We start from the raw sequence: 18,494 nt of genomic DNA, 5'->3' as shown, positions 1-18,494 counted from the left end.
GGGATCTACACTAAGAAGTGAGTCCAACATTAGCAGGGTCTCTTTCCTTTATCTGGATTCACTTTAGCATTCACAGTCACGTGAAGCTTGTTATTAACTCGATAAGTCAACCCAGGCTTTCAGCTGAGCGCTCACATGAAACACACGGTGTTGGCAGCATCTGATCAATCATATTCATGGAGACGTGTATCAGCAACAGAGCAGCTGAGTTTGCAGAAGGAAGTCAAACTAAACCACAGGAACAATATGAGGAGATTACACACATAATAAAATACTAGCAGTAACACAGCTGCTGCAGACAAATCAGTCGTGTGATCGTGTGTGAGAGGAGAAGGACTGTAAAGGAGTTTGGTGTTAAAAGCTCTGTATGAATGTGGGAGACTTTGAAGGGCTTTAAAAAGGCCAATATAAAATAAAAGGCAGCAAAATTGCTGAGTGTGAAAGTCACCAGACTTATCAGACCTCTGTGATTAAGACCTGTAAGAACACCTATTTGTACTTGTTGGCATTATATCAAACACACACGTATATTAAGCCTTTGTTTGAACTCTGGTTGAATTTGTTACTTTCAGACTGTGAAACATCACAGAGGCTGCAGCTGCAGATCTTTTATTCACCTGGAAATTTACTTTAAATGTTAGATGGAAAATGTATTGCTCAGTTTAACCAAAGTAAGAACAAGAATCCATAAACCTTCATAAAGACAAACATCTCCCAGAACATTGAGCTGCTGAAGTGTCACTGAAGGGAAAAACTATTTGTCCTCCTCCATCCAGCAACACCTGAAACACCTGAGTGGAAGCTCCTCCCTACACTGTGTTTGAAGCAAAGCACAAAGGAGACACCTGCTGGAGCAGCTGGAGTCCTACAGACACTCAGCCTCTTCACTACACAAACACCTCCTACAACATCCACTCTTTCCACTCTGACTGCTGTGTTTGTGGAAACACTCCAACACACACCGCTTCACATACCAACATAGAAATGTGTGAAAAAGAGCTGAGCTGATATTAAACATGAGGATTTATTCAGAAATACAGAGTCAGGAACAACATCTGGACACACATTACCTCTCAGCAGCAGAAGAACAGCCTTTAAAGTCAGCAACAATACCCTTCGACACGTTGCTCTTTAAGGAAACACAGCTGGGTTCAGGTCCAGGAGATTCTGGCCTCTTATTGATCCTAAAAGAAAAACAATAAATGTCACAGCTTCATGAGATAGGAAGGAAAAACTGGAAATATTAAATTAAAGACATGATGAACAATCTCATAAAAAGATTGTACTTACTCTTTGTCACATAACAGTCTTTTGTTAAAGTTTGCACTGATATCCTTCGACTCGTTGCTCTTCAAGGAAACACAGCTGGGTTCAGGTCCAGGTTCTGGATTAGTTTCAGGGTTATGTCCAGCTGAGCCTGGTACGCCCCACAGCTCTGGGCTTTAAAACAACACACACAGAGGTATGAGTGTGAATAATGATGGAGCAGTGATGTGAGTGCTGAGCTGTGACATGGAGAAGAGTCATGGACAGTTAGAGATGGTCATCTCACCTCTGAGCTTTGGTCTGGCTCTCATGTTCCCCACACAGAGTGCTTTTAGAGGGAGGGACTCCCTCCTCTCTGTCCTCACACTGATCCATGCTGCTCAATTCACATCAGCTCACACACACTTTCTACCTTCACCTGCAGAGGAAACACAAATCATTCATGTGCACATCAACTGAGAGCTGCAGAGGTCGTGTCTGATGTGTTGGACTAACATCCATCTGAGACGCAGCTTTCATCAGTTCACTACAAAAAGTGTCACAGAGCCCAGTTCAGCCTCCAAATCCTCCATTACTGTAGTCCTACAAAGCAGTAGGTCAAACATGGCTACAGAGAGCAGCTTTATGTCAGTAACCATGTCCAGGACCGAGCTGACTGCTTACAGAGTTCATACTCTAACTGCTAGCTGCTCTGCTAGCTAAGCTAACTCAGTAACAGTGACTCTGACAGCAGTTACTGTGGAACAGCGGCCGAGCTCAGGACACATTCAGTGTGTTTAGTCTGAGTCCTGGACTCTGATTCAATGGATTCAATCCAGCTCAGAGTTTCATGTGTTCCTCAGAATAAAATACATGTACTAATATAACAGAAGTAATGCTCTGAATGCAGGACTGTAATGGAGGATAAATAAGGTTTTTACAGCCTGAAAGAAACATTCAGTTCATGTATTTGTAGACAGTGAAGCAGTTTTTAATACTGCAGCTGTTTCCTTCACCTGTGTGTGTGTGAGCCACACCTGCATGTGCTGCTTTAGAAATATGTGGTCTGACTGCTCAGACTGAGTCTAGGAGGAAAGTTCACACGCTGGAGAAAGTTTTGTTCCTAACTTTGTCAGAGTTCGGCTCCAAAGACAAAGAAGACGGAGCTCACAGTCTGTAGATGGTCCTCAGTGTGTGTGTGAAGCCAAGAAAGCACACAGGAGTGTGTTTATGTCAGCAAATCAGTGTGTGTGAAGAGTCTGAGGGAGTGTGTGAATGAGACTCAACACTGAAACCAACAGTCCAAGAAAAGCGTCTGGATTTCTTTAAGTTTAACTTAAAGAAATCCAGACGCTTTTCTTTTTGTCTCCATAATGTCTCCATAATGCTGCAATGTTATCTGCCCCAGAAACACTGTGCAGAAGCTCTGATGGTGACACAGAAAAGTCACAGTGGAGATACTTCTGTCCACCTTTGATTAGACTCATTATAAAAAGGAAAACAAAGTTTGAACACAGTCATGTTTCCAGTTCACTGACTTACATTTATTCCATGGACACTCACTCTAACCTGAAGCACAGCTACAACCCAACATTGTTGAGGCCTCATCTCCTCCTTTCCTGACTGTAGAGGTTAAATATGCAACAACCAACAAATAAAAGAATTTGGTTCATTTCAAAGAAATTCACACGGTGACCAAGTAAAGTAACCGTAGTAAAGGAGACAACATCCCGTTGATGGCGGGATTATTTGAAAGATTTGCTTTAGTCACGTCACCAACTGCAGTTGAACCACCCGTGGATCCATGTTTGACCATTCTACCACTCTGAGCTCTGCTTTTCAATCATTTTATTATTATCATCATTCATTTATTCATTCTTTGGAGGGGGGCTATTTCCTAATGCCGCCCTAATAAGCTGATGTTCAAGGGGAAATATAACAGAAACTCTTTCAGTGTTATTCATTAATAAATTAACAGATAAACTGTGAAGAAGAAAAAAACTGAGATTTAAAGGAGAGAGTGAGAAACTTGATCATCCATCCTCATAATACATGTTTATCAGTATCTGCTGTGACCATACTGCAGTAATAACTACAAGTCTACATTTCTGTGACTGTTGATCAATCACAGCAGGAATCTGAGCTCATCTCTGCACACAGAGCAGCTTCAGCTCTGGGATAAACTGCTCGCTTCACGTCCTTCTCAGCTCACAGACACTCATCCTGATATTTTCCTTTAACATTTGATGGTATAATTCATCTGAGTTTACACTTTATCTGCATGAATACAGAAAAACAGACCCAAACACCAGAAACCATCAGCTTCACCATGTAGAATATATTGTTGTTTCCTTTTAATTCAGAGAAAAACTCTGATTTTGATTTTCTCTGTTCTCTTTGCTGCTGATTCTCTATCTCATCTTCACTCTCAAACATTTAAAAAGCAGCGAGTCTGCAGCTGAGGGAACACAAACTCAAACTGTCGGAACAGGTTTGATTGTATCTTGCGTTTATTAATTTGGTGATTCATCAAATGTAACTGTCAGGGTCCTGGGTCTCCTGACCCAGCGTTTTAGTTCTTTGTGGGTTTTGTATTATTGTACTTGATGTGAGTTTCTATGGTTTCTAGTTTCAATCCCTTGCCCTTCATGTTTCTCTATGCCCCCTCTGTTCTGTGTAAGTCTGTGTCTGCATGTTTGAGTTCCCCTCTGTGTCTCTCGGTTCTTAGAGTCCTCTGCCTTATGGTTTATGTCTGTGTTTCTTAGTTGCTGTCTCCACTGTGTTAAGTTCGCGTCTCTGTGTGATCCTTCCTGTTTTACTTTGAAGGTCCGTGACTTATGTGAATGTGTCCTGCTTTGCTTGTCTCGTCAGTTCTCATTTCCCCCAGCTGTGCTCTCCTTCTGTGTCTCATTCTCCTCGTTACTTCCCAGTGTATTTAGACCCTGTGTTTCTCTGTGTCAGTGTTGCGTCGTACCCTCAACTAGCTGTGTGTGTTTTGCCTCCGTGTTACCAGTGTTTTGTTTCCAGCTCCAGCTCAGTATTTCTGCTTCAGTGTTTTAGTCCACCAGCGTTTTTGTTTGTCTTTTGGTGAGTTTAGTTAGTAAGAGGTTTTCCAGCAATAAAGCTGCGCTTTAAGTTGAACTTCTGTGTCTGAGTCCTGCATTTTGGATCCACCACTCCTGCTTGCCCGCCTGCCACACAGCCAACCATGACAGTATAACTGTCATAATCTGCTGCTGAGTCTCTTACGCTGATGAAAATGCAGAAAACACAGATCACGAACACCAGTTCAACCAATCACATTCATTCCACTTTGATCTGTGACAAACTGATGCATTCATCTCTGTTAAAGTGTTGCGTTAGACTGCTATATATTTTTGTGTTCTTTATGCTGTAGATTTTCATGTCTCTGGAATAGTTGCAGCAATAAGGATGATTTTCTGTAAAATAATATTGATATGAGCCGTGAGTTATTCGTAGATGAGCGTTAGATTAGTTTGATGGGTTAACTCAGAGCTGAAGATATGGTGAACATGCTGACCTCGCTCCGTGGTGTACAGGGCCGTTTACCCTCATGATTAATATTCACAATAAAATATGAGGCGAACGTCATGAAGTCTGTGTGTGTTTCATAGTGTCGAACCACCTTTGTACAGTGAAACCTAACAGTTACTACATGACGGAAACACCAACGTTGTTTCTTTTATGCGTTTATCAGGTCACGCTGATTATTGAACAGAAACCCAAACATCAGCTGTTAATCGAATTTTTTTGCTCTCTCTCCTCCTTAAACATGTTTTTAATGTTAGTTATAATTCAGAATTGGCGACTGGAACACGTATGACACATACGAACATCAGGAAATAAAACCTCAGTAAATGAAGTCAGTGTACAGCGGGGGTTATGGCAGCTGTGTACCGGGACATGCGCTTTGTCGGTGGTAATAACAGCTCAATTGCTTGCGAGGCGAGCGGGTCTGTCCCACGCTTTGCCGTGAGCAGGGTTTATACGCCTTTTTCAGAGTCAAATTCAAGCACTTTTTAAGCACTTTCAAGGTCCCTTTTCAAGCTTTTCCAGCACATCAGCCCCCCCCCCCCCCCCCAAAAAAAGAATGCATGTTTCAATTCGCATTACCTCAGTAAGACCATGTGAAAATGAAAACAAATTATCCTACGTGAACTTAAATACCTTTGTTCAACTTTTGCTAACAAATAGAAAAACGCACCACACAAAAATACAGTGGAACCCCGACTTACGAATGCCCCATTTCACGAAAAATTCAGGCACTGAATGGCAATATTTCTGCCCGTGTTATGGCAAAATGCCCGAGTAACGAAAGCTTCGATTGGCTGAGCCTACAACGCCCACAATGCCTTCCGAATCATGTGACAACCCCTTGGTTTCCGCACTTGCGCTTCGCTGTTCGACTTGAACGACGAATTGTTGTTCTAGTTAGCAATTAGCCTATAGCCTATCGTTCAGCATCGCCTCACTTAAAACGCGCAACTCAATTACGAAAGACCCTCGGGAATGAATTCATTTTGTAAGTCGGGGTTCCACTGTACTGTACTACCTTATATACATAGTGTATAAACTCTAAATGCCCATTTCACTTAAAAATTAAGATGTGAAAATGTGAACAAAAAAACAAAAAAAGAAAGAAGTCTGCTCATCAGATATTGATGCTTCTTTCCTGTGTGACAAGAATTAGGAGACAGATATTTGTTTTTGTTTTTTTAAGTTAATTCCCAATAAAACTGTTTTATTGCTAACTACATTGCTGTCTGTATTATTGCTGAAGTCCTAAAGGATCACCTTTAAAGTGTTTGTGCTAATAACATGTACAGTCAGACAGGCATGGAGAGCAGCACTGACTGGGAGGCTTTGAACAGATCAAATAGTTCAGTTCAACATATAAGACTTTAAGAATGCACAAGCATCTACTTGAAATCTATTGAATTTGTCATCTGTGATATTATTTTGTACAATTCCAGTGTATTTTGTTCATCTCCCTTAAATAAACAGGCAGTCTTAAAGTATGAAATATTCATATACAAACACATATAAATGTGTGAACTGTCTCAGTGGCTGATTGTGCCCCACAGGCCTCAGTGTGAGCTTGAAGACATTTATAATGTTTAAGTAGTTTAATGTGTAGGTGCTGACGATAAACACATTTTGAATGAAAGCCGGGGAACTTTGGTAGCACAGAAACAAGTGGCTATTCTTTGTGACCATATGGATCACTCATATTACCGTTATTTCAAATACTCCAGAAAGCTGGTGTCCAGGGTGTAATTGGCCGTTTTTGACTACTTTTGATGTGGCCTCTGTATTTCACATTTAAAAACTGTTTATCTTGCCAATCTGTTATTTTCTCATTTTGACAAACTGTATCAGCACAATTTATCTAAATTCAGACAAAATTTAAAATACAAGTAGAAAGTGATATTTTTGACTGTAAAATGGTAAATGGCCTGCATTTGTATAGTGCTTTTCTGGTCCATAGGACCCCAAAGCGCTTTACACTACATTCAGTCATTCACCCATGCAGACAAACATTCACACACTGGCGACAGCAAGCTACATTGTAGCCACAGCTGCCCTGGGGCGCACTGACAGAGGCGAGGCTGCCGGACACAGGCGCCACCGGGCCCTCTGACCACCACCAGTAGGCAAACACGGGGTTAGTATCTTGCCCAAGGATATTTGGCATGCAGCCAGGGATCAAACCACCGACCTTCTGATTAGTGGCTGACCTGCTCTGCCACCTGAGCTACAGCCACCCATAAAACGTAAAAACCACAAGCATGTTTAACAAATCATTTTCATAACTTGAAATGCAAACAGAAATTGTACATTTTTTAAAATACACAAACGTTTTGCAGACAACAAAGTTATATTTACCTAAAAATGCAGCCAAGGCTCAGACGCTTTTTATGTAACCATTTCAAACTATTTACAGAACAATCAGGCGCAAGGCAGCCCAGGCGGGGAAATTTTGCTTTTACATTTTGCGACGCATTTTATTTCTCTATCTGATATGAAAACTATTCAATCAGATAGTTTGTGGTGAGCAATAATAAACAATGGATAATCCGTATACAAACAAATTCAAGCTTTTCTCCTCAACGGAGAGCCTCCCCCGATTGAACAACAACGCGTCAACAACATGCTGTGACTCTTCTTCCCTCTAAAGTCCTGGTGTTAACACTCACCCTGCATCAGCTTCACCTATTTTTAAATTGTTTTTACTTTTCGAACCGACGGATCATTTGAAGCCAACCATCCAAAAACTGCTTCAGCTGTGTTTGATGTTTATGCTACAGCCTGTTTACCAATATAATCAATATCAGATATCAGAGCAACAGAAACCTCGGTGATCAGGACGCTGGGACTGAGAACAGGAAGTGGCTCAAACGTCACAGTTTCATAACGTCACCCTGAACTCCACTCACGGAGTTTCTGTCGCCATTGTAGTTTTTAAAGTCCCGTGATAAAGGCGGGGCTTTCTGTGAATCCGCACGCTCATTGGCTAATAGCTCGAGATTGACACATCGTTATCCAACGAGCGTGCGGGAACTTCCGACATAAAGTTGTTTCCTTTGAAAAACCAAAGTCTGATTATTTTTGCCTCCACTGACGGAGCCTGTTGTTCCCGCCACAGAGACACAGTAATGTCAGAGCGGTGTTAACACTCACCCTGCCTCAGCACAGCTCTCACTCTCCTCCTGCTCTCTCACACTAAACGGAGGCTCAGCTAAACTCACTTCCTCTCTACTTACAGGAAACCAGCGCTCAGAGGAGCCGACCGGCCTCACATTTCACCCACAGACACGAACAGCGTGGAATTATTTTATGTCATAAGAAGAAACATATTCATGTAAACACTCACCTGCCTCAGCTCCACCTTCCTCCTCCTGCTGCTCTGAACGGAGGCTCAATACTTTCACTTTCACTGCTGCTCCCTAAACACAGAGGATGCTGGGACTTGTAGTGTTTTCCTTCTGACGCGGTCTTCCTCTTTGTGTTTGTGTTCAAGTTATTTCGATCAGGTAAACATCAACAGAACACGAAGCCACACAGAGTTTGTATGTCGAGGTGGGTAGGAGGGTTTGGGGAGGGGTCAGAGGGAAGAGGTCTCTCAGTCTGTATATTTCAACACTAACTTCCTGTTTTTCAGTCTGGCTGAGCACTTAGTTTATGAGTCAAAAGTGGCCTTGCTTTACAAACCTTCATTATTAAAGTACATAAAACAATATAATTAGAAAATAAGCACTAAGAATATATTAATTACATGACAGTTCTCCCGCTTTTTGTGTTTCCTATGAAACACGACATAATTCCTGATTTATCCCATTAAGTTTACCTGCATGTTAAAAGGCTAAAATATAACAAAAGAGATTATGCTAAACAAAATGAAACCTTTCAATTGCCCAACCCTATCTGTCTCCTCAATGGGTTGTATGTTTTCAATGTTTCCTTATTATTCCGTCATAATTACTTCTATCCACAACAAATAAATCAAGCTCTAAGACAACACCTGTGAAATGTGAAATGTCCTAAATCTACTTCCTACACCCCCTTTTTTACCCAGAATCCCAGTTTAAACCCACTTCTGACTTCCCTCAGTGCTCACTGTAAACTCCAAACAGATACAATCAGCTTTTCTGGTAAAAGGCCCTAGATTATTTTGTCAATCTTTGGAAACATCCTCTATAGAGTTAACCCGTTTCATCTTCAAAACTTAGTCCTGGTTTCTTTGCCCCCTTTAACGTGTAGAGCATATCCGGCCTGAATACTGTGTTTGGGCAATTTACATAACATAGAAATCCTGCAACTATTCCTAAAGTCCCTCTCATTACTCTTCATTACTTTTATGCTCACATTTAACCTGTGTCTAACGAGCTTTTAATTTCCTAAACAACACATTTTCTGGAACTATGGTTCTCTGTGCTCTGTGCTTCTTTTCGGGTTCCCCTCTGGTTGGTTCCTTTCGGTCTGGGGCTTCCAGGATTCTTTCCACCCCTGTAGTCGCTGCGGTCCTGAAATCTTCTCCTGTAAAGGATAGAAAACAAAACGCCTCTCTCTGTTGCACCTCATTAATCTACTGTGTGCATCTATTGTTCCCTTAATTATTCAAAGTTGGTTCAAAATATCATGTTCTGGGCTCTATCCTTTATATTAACTTTACTTAATCTTTACTTAATCTTAATTTACTTGATCTCAATGTTCTTTATGTGTGTGAGCAACACTTTTAATTTTATTAAACACACCCAGGGTCAGATATACACCATCACCATATCAGCATAAAAACAGACAGAGACGTTCCTCTTTCTGTCACATTCTTCCATACATGGCAATTTGTTTCACCTTCCAGATGATTCCTGGGGACTTACAATTTCTTGACTCTTCTTCTGTCACTTGTTACTAGGCAGCTCAAATGCAGTTAGAAGCTAAATGAATTCCAGGCCCTCGGCCTGGCCTATGTTTAAATCATTTGTGTTTGTAAGCGTGTATGCGGTTTAACCTTCTGCTGCTCCAAGTCACGTACACAATAGATCATCGGGACATCGCGCCCAACGAAGCTTAAGACCTTGAATAGACTGAGCATCAACTCTTTCATGAGCACAATATGCAATGTGTGTATACAATGATTATAGCTGCACCTTTAATAAAAGTTTTAGTCTAATGCCAGTAGCTTTAATAAACATTTTAATGCAGTGTTAATGATGAAGGCTATATTGTACCAGTAAAGTATTTTCTTTATTCCCACATTCCCTCTCTTGACCTTTCAAAAAGAAAGGTCACTACACTTCGTGTTGTGTCACTCCTCGGCCCATTCGGCCGCTTCTAAGTCCATCAATGGCATCATGGCCACCAGAACCACCGTTCCGGGGTCCACTGCCCTCGTTATTACCTTTTCCAGCAGTCCTGTGGCGCAAAGAATGAGACAACAACCGCAGGTGACCAGTATCGCTAAAAAGTGGCAGTAGAAAACATTGCAGACATGAAAAACCCCTTCCATTTCCCAAACACTGAGGTCATCCAGCTGTCCAGCGGATTGTCAATTCCCGAGTGCTCATGCATGGTTTTAGACAGAGTTTTCAGCCCCTCCAGAGCTCGGGTTACTGAGCCATCTGGAGCAGTGTTGTTGGGGATAAAGGTACAACACACTGCTCCAAACATGGCACACACACCCCCTTTCTCCACCAACAACATGTCTAGGGCCATTCGATTTTGCACTCCCATCAGTGAGGTCGGACACAACTGTTCTGTGAACCCCTCCATGGCATCTCTGGTCAGGTTAGAGAGTCTCAGCACATTATAATGGACGTAGTTTATCAACATTCTTATTTGGAGTTATCCATATGAACATACTTTCAAATCCTGAAGCTAGTTGGTCCACTAGTTTATATGTAGCCGCTAAGACTGGTGGACCTAAATCTTCACCACCACCTCGTCTGGTATACATACAAGTGAAAAAGGGGAGTGGGTGGGTCAGAACTCAGGGCACAGAAACTAAGCTGGCTTCCAACACCATTTATTTCCAGGATAAAAAAAAAACACAGCCAGAGTCACAAATACAAGATCAAATTCCCCGTATACATTAAAAAATAGTGTTGCAACCCGCTAAAAACCCTGCCGGCAGAAATAACTATACACCATTAAAACAAGGCTAAAACATGTTTTCCATATACTAAAATTACTCTCCCATAGTCCCATAATCCCACAGTCCAGCCACACATGGGCGAATGGTCCTTATATGAAAGAGACAGGAGAGGAACTTCTCTTCCAGTATGGTAAAACTCGTCAGCAACAGACCATGGAGGGGGCTCCTATCGCAGACCTGTCTCCTGACAGCGCGTCGCCGCAAGGTCCCGCCCCACTCCACACCTGAACACGGCCTCCCTCGTCTCACCGTCAGATGCAGGCAGAGGGGCATCCCTGCCCTGTCGTGCATTGCAGCCATCGCCACCCACTGTTGCCGTTCCTGCCGTTAGGACTGGATCGCCGAACAACTCGCGGCGCCCCACAGTCAGGTAGCAGTTCGTTCCACACACGTGCGGGGTTGCACGCGTTCCTTTTTCGCCTCCTCACCCTTCGTGCGTCACTCCTCTCTCCTTTTGTCTCTGCGCTCACCATCCCCTTTAACAGGTCAACCTGGTGGCTGATAGGCCACCTTGGGGAACGCCCCCACCTCACAGGTGCCTACAATTATCTGTTTAGTCCACAGTGGGTTAAAGGAACATGGTACAACATTAACACAAATATAAATATGAGGATAAAACCATGCAGTATAAATATAAATAAACAAACATGCAATATAAATATCACAATATAATCATGCAAATAAAATCAACACTATGTATCAATACACAGATTGATAAAACATAAAAACACAAATTTCCACTGTGTGACATATACTCATCTGGAACTCCCCTGGGCACTCCTATTGAGTCAGTCCAGGTAGGCGAGTTCATTCTAGGGTCATAAGCATGTATCCCCTGTGTCCCTCTCTTTGCCAAAATGTGTCTCTTACGTCTGGCCGCCAATGTGCGTGTGTTGCATTGTCGTATGGCTTTTACTTTGTTCCCGATTAGCATGAGTGGAGCTCCAAGTCGCACCATTGCGCAAGTCCCTTCACTTCCCATATGGGCACGAACCAAAAGGGTGTTACGTCCACAATAATAATAGAGCCCACTTCTTGCCCATGGTCCAATTAAAGTGTTTGTTTGGCTTACATTGTTTGTGGTTCTCCCTGTGAGTGTGACAGAGCACCAACTTGGGTCAATCTCTCCCAACTTGTACTTTACCGTATCCGTTGAGAATTTAAAGCATGTGTAGTTGTTTCGTTTGGGCATGAATGGTCCTACTTGTGTTTGCTTGTGAATTAGGGGAAATGAGCTGGACAAGATAGTCCAGTTGCCAGTGCTCACCGCTTCTCTAGTCATCCGTAACATGCAGTCATAGCCCCACTTGTCCTCTGGATACAGTGGTGCGGGCTCCGTGAACAAACGTGGTCTAGCTGAAGCACAGGCAACACAATCAGATACATGTTGTTCTTTAGCATTTTGAGCCACCCAGTCCAGCCAGAGGTTACTGTCACTGAAGCCGGTGACATGCTCAATCAGGTCCTCAGTCCTAGTGTAATCCACCGTCAGGACTGGTCTCCCATTTGTTTCCTGCTCCTCTTAATGTAATGGTACATTTTATTTTACTTTATCAGACTTACCCGAAATATATATGCTTTCGTTACTTTGCTCCTGTCTCCCTCCAGTACCAGCTCTTTTAATAATTTACTGTTTAAAAGGGAAAAAACCTTGGTCACTTGGACAAGTCTTTGTAATTATTTTCCTCTATCAAACTTAATTGACTTCTACAGTGGCCTGCTTTTGTTAATAGTAACATGAGTAACATCCAACATTTTCTCCCCTTTAGCATTTGGTATTTCCCCCACTATATAATGTACTACCATAATCTACACCCAGTCAATAAAACAGAATTTTCTCAAAGCAAACATCAGCAACCCAAAATCAGCAGCCCCAGAATTAAGACTTGCGCTCCTCCTGCTCATGGCAAAAGCAAAGCAAAGCAAAGCATCCCCTTTCTCTTGCCAGCGTGGTGAATTGTTTGTCAGCATTTATTCATCCTACTCTTGGTCCAGTCTTTATCTCAGTGTCCAGTCAGTCCAACCTTTAGTCCACATCGTCAGTCCAGTCACAGTCCAGTCACACACATTCACACCAGATATTGCTGATAGTGGAGATTCCTGCGCAAATAATCAGATTCTCCACCCTCAGCAACGTGAGCTCATTCATTTGTTTTATTTTGTTTTGTTTTTTGTTTTTTAGGGAAAGAGTTCTTTATGCTCTTGGACTGGATTGACTCGCTGCAATCATTTTAGACAGGGACTTACAACCTGATCAGGTCCCCACAGGTCAGCTTTTCCTCAGCCAGTTGTAATCTGGAAAAGCCCCCCTTATATTTGTTCTCCCGAAACTTTCAGGCCTGCTTAGAACAAAACTGAGAAAACGAGAGCTGATTATTAGCTCATCAGAGCACAAAACATCATCACCTGACAGGTTTTCTCCAAGTGCACTGTTACAACTTTAAAGGGCCCAGTTCTAACCATGTCCATGTTTAATAAAACTCCCTCTATTAAAATAAGAAAACAACCCAAACCTAACCGACAGAATCAACCCATCACTAAAACAACAACCCCAAAAATCTTAATCACAGAAACGTTTTGCCTCAAGTTCTTCAGCGTCCTGACAGTCTGAGGTCAACTGACATAGTCTCACCTGCTCAATACACAGAAAATCTTGTTAAAAGCTGCACACTTTTGCAGACCACTGATATTCTCATTAAGCCCTTTCTAAAGACGTTATAACCATCTATCATCACTAAATTCTAAATTTCTTTTCCAAATCTGGACGACTGCACTTAGTCACAGACCTGACCACTTTATTTAATTATCCTGTCTGTTACCAAGCCTTTCTTCTCACACAGTCACAGTGTGTGTTTCAGTGCAAGCTTCACTCATCCAGTCAGACAGGAAACTCAAGTTCTCCTTTTTCTTTTCCTGTCCCCAGTCATTCAACTCATTTGCATACTGAGTCATATCTCAAGAAGTTGCCGTGACAAGAGAAATGCATATTTAAACATCACCACATTATTGAATTATTTTTATTTTCTTTCTACAGTAATCACTTGTTTTGATCAATCTGTACAGGAGCACTTCTAATTCACTATTCTAAAAACTACTTTAAGCTTTAATCACTTTTTCCTTTTCACAAGAATCACTCTATTGTCATGGAACGTCCCTGAGTTATTCCTCAACTTCAGGGTTTAAGTGTGTTACACTCACACTATTTTAACACTGATGAAAGATAACAAGCTGATTTTCATTGCATGTGTGTTATTAGTCAGGTTTAATCGATGTCTGTGCAGTGGAGCTGCAGATCCACCAGGGCATGTTCTCAAAGCTGCCTTTCCTACACATTTCTCTGCTATAACTGGATCATTTTTAACTACTTTGCTATGAGTCCAATGATCTTTGTATCACTTTTCATCACACTAAGCAACTTGGACAAGATGATAAACAGACTCACATGCTGAAGATGCTGTCTAATCTTCATGAGCTCTCTTGTCTTTGTAAGGTTAATACATTTTCTGCTTGTGTGATTTTGTGTATGTTTCTTTTTGCAGTGTTTCAGACTCCTTCACAATTTTCCCACTTAAGCAGTCAGTTTTCTTTTCCCCAGGTTTGCTAACCCAAATTTAGATTTCCCACATTAAATAACAGCGTCCCTCTGTGTTCTCACCTACTGCTCTCACTCCTTTGTCCTCTCCCACTTCAACAGTCCAATAACAGGAAGTTCTCTTTCAGCTTTGTCCTGCATTCTCCACTGTCTCTCTTTAACTGTCGTGTTATTGCTCTTTGGAGCTGCATTCCTCGTCTTCAGTTAGGAGTGAGAGCTCGCTTGTCAGGTTTAGTGACACATGACGCTGTAAACAATTCAGCCAGAAACTTGGCCTGAACGTTTCCAGTGATGTTAAACTATAACTTTCTTCCGACTGCTGCATGTGGGAAATTGATCCAGGTCTGCTTTTCACCTAAAAGTGACAAAACTAAGACATTTTCATTATTATCATCACTGCTTAAACAACACACTTCTCTCTCTCTCCGGCCAGAAACACTAATTTATGTCATGTATTCACATTCATGAGTGTAAGCGTGTCTTTGTTGCGTGTATGTTGTGTATTCATATTAATATTGAGTGTAAGCGTGTCTTTGTTGCGTGTATGTTGTGTATTCATATTAATATTGAGTGTAAGCTGGTCTTCGTTGCCTCGATGTGTTTTTATAATCAGGTTTAATTCATGTATCCACTACAGAAGGCCTAAATACCGTGGCTATACATTTATAGCCCATAATTCTTCGGGTTTTGACAGCTATATTCTCCTGGAATACCTCGTTAAACAGGGTATTGCTCCGGGTGTAACAATGAGAGGGAGTCGTGTCGTTCTAATGTATGACAAACCCTATGATCAGAGATGGATGGACTCATTTAGCTCTCTGCCCATGCGTTTGGCCAAAACACCTTCTGCCTTGGGATTCGAGGACCTTGAAAAAGGCTTCTTTCCACACACATTTAACACAAGGGCTGACCTTATCCTGCCCCGTCTTTTTACAGGTATGAAAAAATGTCTGAATTTGAAAAGGAGAAATTTATGGTGTGGTACAAGCCTGCCTGCTAGAAACCATTTGATTTACAGGCTGAAATGCGTAAGTACTGCATTAATGATGTCGACGTGTTGAGAATGGTTTGTAAAATATACTGCGAGACCTTGATGGAGTGCACGCAGATTGATCCATTTTCACACGCCACCCTGGCATCATACTGCATGGGGATTTTCAAAACCTTGTTTCTTCCAAAAGACACCCTGGCACTGACTCATCACGGTGCGTATGTTGATCAGAATAAGACATTTTCAGACGTGTCTCTTGAATGGCTTCAATACGAAACAAAACATTGTTATCAAGCATGCTCTCAGAGGCGGCGAACAAAAAGTAGGACCTTATTTTGTGGATGGATTTGATGCTTCCAGCAGAAGTGCATATGAATTTGTTGGGTGTTTCTATCACGGTTGTCTCCGCTGCTACCCGGAGAGTGATGTTAACCCTGCCGCCAAGCTGTCATATGGCGAGTTGTATGATGCAGGTTGTGAGAAGGTGAATGCTCTAAGAATGCATTATGGTCTTAATGTCGTGGTCATGTGGGGGTGTGATTGGTCATCATTAAAGTCGACTGATCAGTCAGTCAAGGACTTTATGCACAAATACAAAAAGCCTGAGCCTCTGGACCCTAGAGACGCGTTGTTTGGGGGGAGGACTAATGCGATGAAACTGTACCACAAGGTTGATGATGGTGGAGATGAAAAGATCAGATACTATGATTTTACAAGTCTTTACCCCACTGTTCAGTGCACGAAACATTATCCAATAGGTCACCCTCAGATCATATCCAATCATTTTGACAGAGTTTAAAATTATTTTGGGTTTGTTAAGTGCACTGTGCTTCCTCCAAGGGGTCTATTTCATCCTGTTCTGCCCTACAAGTGCCACAATAAGCTGATGTTTCCTCTCTGCAGAACGTGTGCTGAAGAGCAGCGCCAGCACAGTGATTGTGTGCATGCTGAGAGTGAGAGGCAGCTGTCAGGTACTTGGGTTTCCTTTGAGCTTGAAAAGGCTATTGAGAAAGGGTATCAGATTGTCTGCATCGCTGAACTTTGGCACCTCCCTAATAAGACTGACACACTGTTTAAGCCGTATGTCAAAACATTTTTGAAATTCAAGCAGCAGGCATCTGGATACCCAAAAAATGTCAAAACAGCTGAGGAGCAGCAGAAGTTTGTTCAAGACTATTATGAGAGAGAAGGCATCAGACTTGACCCTGCTAAGATTTGTGTAAACAAAGCAATCAGAAGTTGTAATAAACTGCTTCTGAACTCTCTCTGGAGGTGATTCTGCATGCGAACAAATATGCCATCTTGCGAGCTGATCACAGACCCTGCCAGATTCACACAGCTGATGTTCAGTGACCATTATGACGTTCGCCAGTTTTGTTTCATCTCTGATGATGTTGCAGTGGTTCAGTGGTGTCACGCTGATGGTAGAGGGTCGCGGGTGAAGGATGTGAATGTCTTTGTTGGTGCTATGACTACGGCCTGTGCGAGGCTCACTCTGTATGACTTGTTAGACAAGCTGCAGGAATGCATTCTTTACTGCGACACAGATTCAGTTATCTTCACCTCTCATCCCGGGGAGTGGGTACCCCCTTTAGGACCATACCTCGGTGAGCTGACTGATGAGCTCAATGATGGCGGGTCTGGAGAGGATGATCACATTACTGAGTTTGTCTCTGGAGGTCCAAAATGCTAATGTTATTACACAAAACAGGCCAAGACTCAGGTTAAGTGTAAAGGTGTAACACTCAATGATGTTAATTCTAAAGTTGTTACCCACGAATCGTTGAAAGGCTTAGTCAAGGCATTTGTGGCCAACAGGGATGCGCGTTTAGTTGCAGAGTCTGACACCATCAAACGCAATAAGAAGAGGTTTCATCTCAGGAATGAAACAGTTGTAAAAAAAAGTTCAGGTGGTTTATAACAAGAGAAGGGTGCTGCCTGACTATATGTTACAGGCCTTCGATGGGGTCTGTTTTTAAACAGTTTTTTTAACAGAAAAGCAGAGACAGGAGACATCAGTTGCATTCGGTCTGCAGGCTCTTCCTCGTCTGGTTTATTAACAGAATTTAACAACGTCCTTTTCTTTCCATTTAGACACACACATTTCTCTTTTAACAACACAAACATTCAATTAGGTCCATAGCTCAAATCCTTTAGGTTACCTTGCACTCTCGCAAGAATAAACTTACAAAATAATCATTGTATCAGTGTCCTTATTTACAATAAATCTGTAACCAATTCTACTACTGTTCAGCATCAAAAACATTTCTGTGTAGCACCACTAACACTGCAATTAACCCGCTTATATACCATAATACATTCTTTATACTTTAACAGATTCAAACAATATATTACATTTGTAACCAATAAACAAAAATATTCTTCCATTGCTCACAAACAGTTCACAATCATCCACAAACAGTATACATCAGACTATTTACATTTGACACATAAGAACTGGGTAGGTCCTAATCAACTGTAACTTCCAATAATGTCAGGATAAAAGAAGCGTCTTAAGAGCTGCATTTGTCACAAAATAAAACAGGTAATAAGACCAGCTGCCTATTTAGACTACGAGTGGAATGGCGGCTTCCATTACAAATGGCGGTATAGTTAGCTTTCTCTCAGTCAGTGAAAACACACTCTCGCACAACATTTACGGTCTTTAAACTAAGACAGAAAAAGGTTTCTTGCCTTTATATGTACATTGCAGTGAGCAAACTTGAACCACTAACCTGTTTTTTTAACAGAAAAGCAGAGACAGGAGACATCAGTTGCGTTCGGTCTGCAGGCTCTTCCTCGTCTGAGGCAGAGACACGTTGCAACGGCCTATCGCACTCACCACTATCTCCCCCTTGTGGCAATGCCACGCAATTACATTTTCCATAACTCTAAATGAAAAGTGCAATATCACCATAAAATCAGGTCTTTTACATCAAAAACAATTCACAAAAAAAATTACAATTCTGACCATACACCTGTGGGCGTCACAT

General features: G+C 41.9%; 1 long non-coding RNA gene and 1 pseudogene across 2 annotated transcripts in view; both read right to left on the bottom strand.

The window, feature by feature from the left end:
• LOC145425145 (NACHT, LRR and PYD domains-containing protein 12-like) overlaps window positions 1–18,494 on the bottom strand; it is a 363,340-nt pseudogene that overhangs the window by 253,867 nt on the left and 90,979 nt on the right. The window lies entirely within an intron of this gene.
• Window positions 1,339–8,216, bottom strand: LOC145425198 (uncharacterized). The gene is made up of 3 exons (XR_013905862.1): window positions 8,141–8,216; window positions 1,553–1,684; window positions 1,339–1,440 (listed from the first exon to the last, which is right to left on the bottom strand). It is a non-coding gene; the product is annotated as an uncharacterized LOC145425198 (long non-coding RNA).

The sequence above is a fragment of the Astatotilapia calliptera genome, chromosome 3, assembly GCF_964374335.1.
Source record: "Astatotilapia calliptera chromosome 3, fAstCal68.1, whole genome shotgun sequence".
In the NCBI taxonomy this organism is placed as follows: domain Eukaryota; kingdom Metazoa; phylum Chordata; class Actinopteri; order Cichliformes; family Cichlidae; genus Astatotilapia; species Astatotilapia calliptera.
This window is presented reverse-complemented; position numbering and strand designations above follow the sequence as displayed.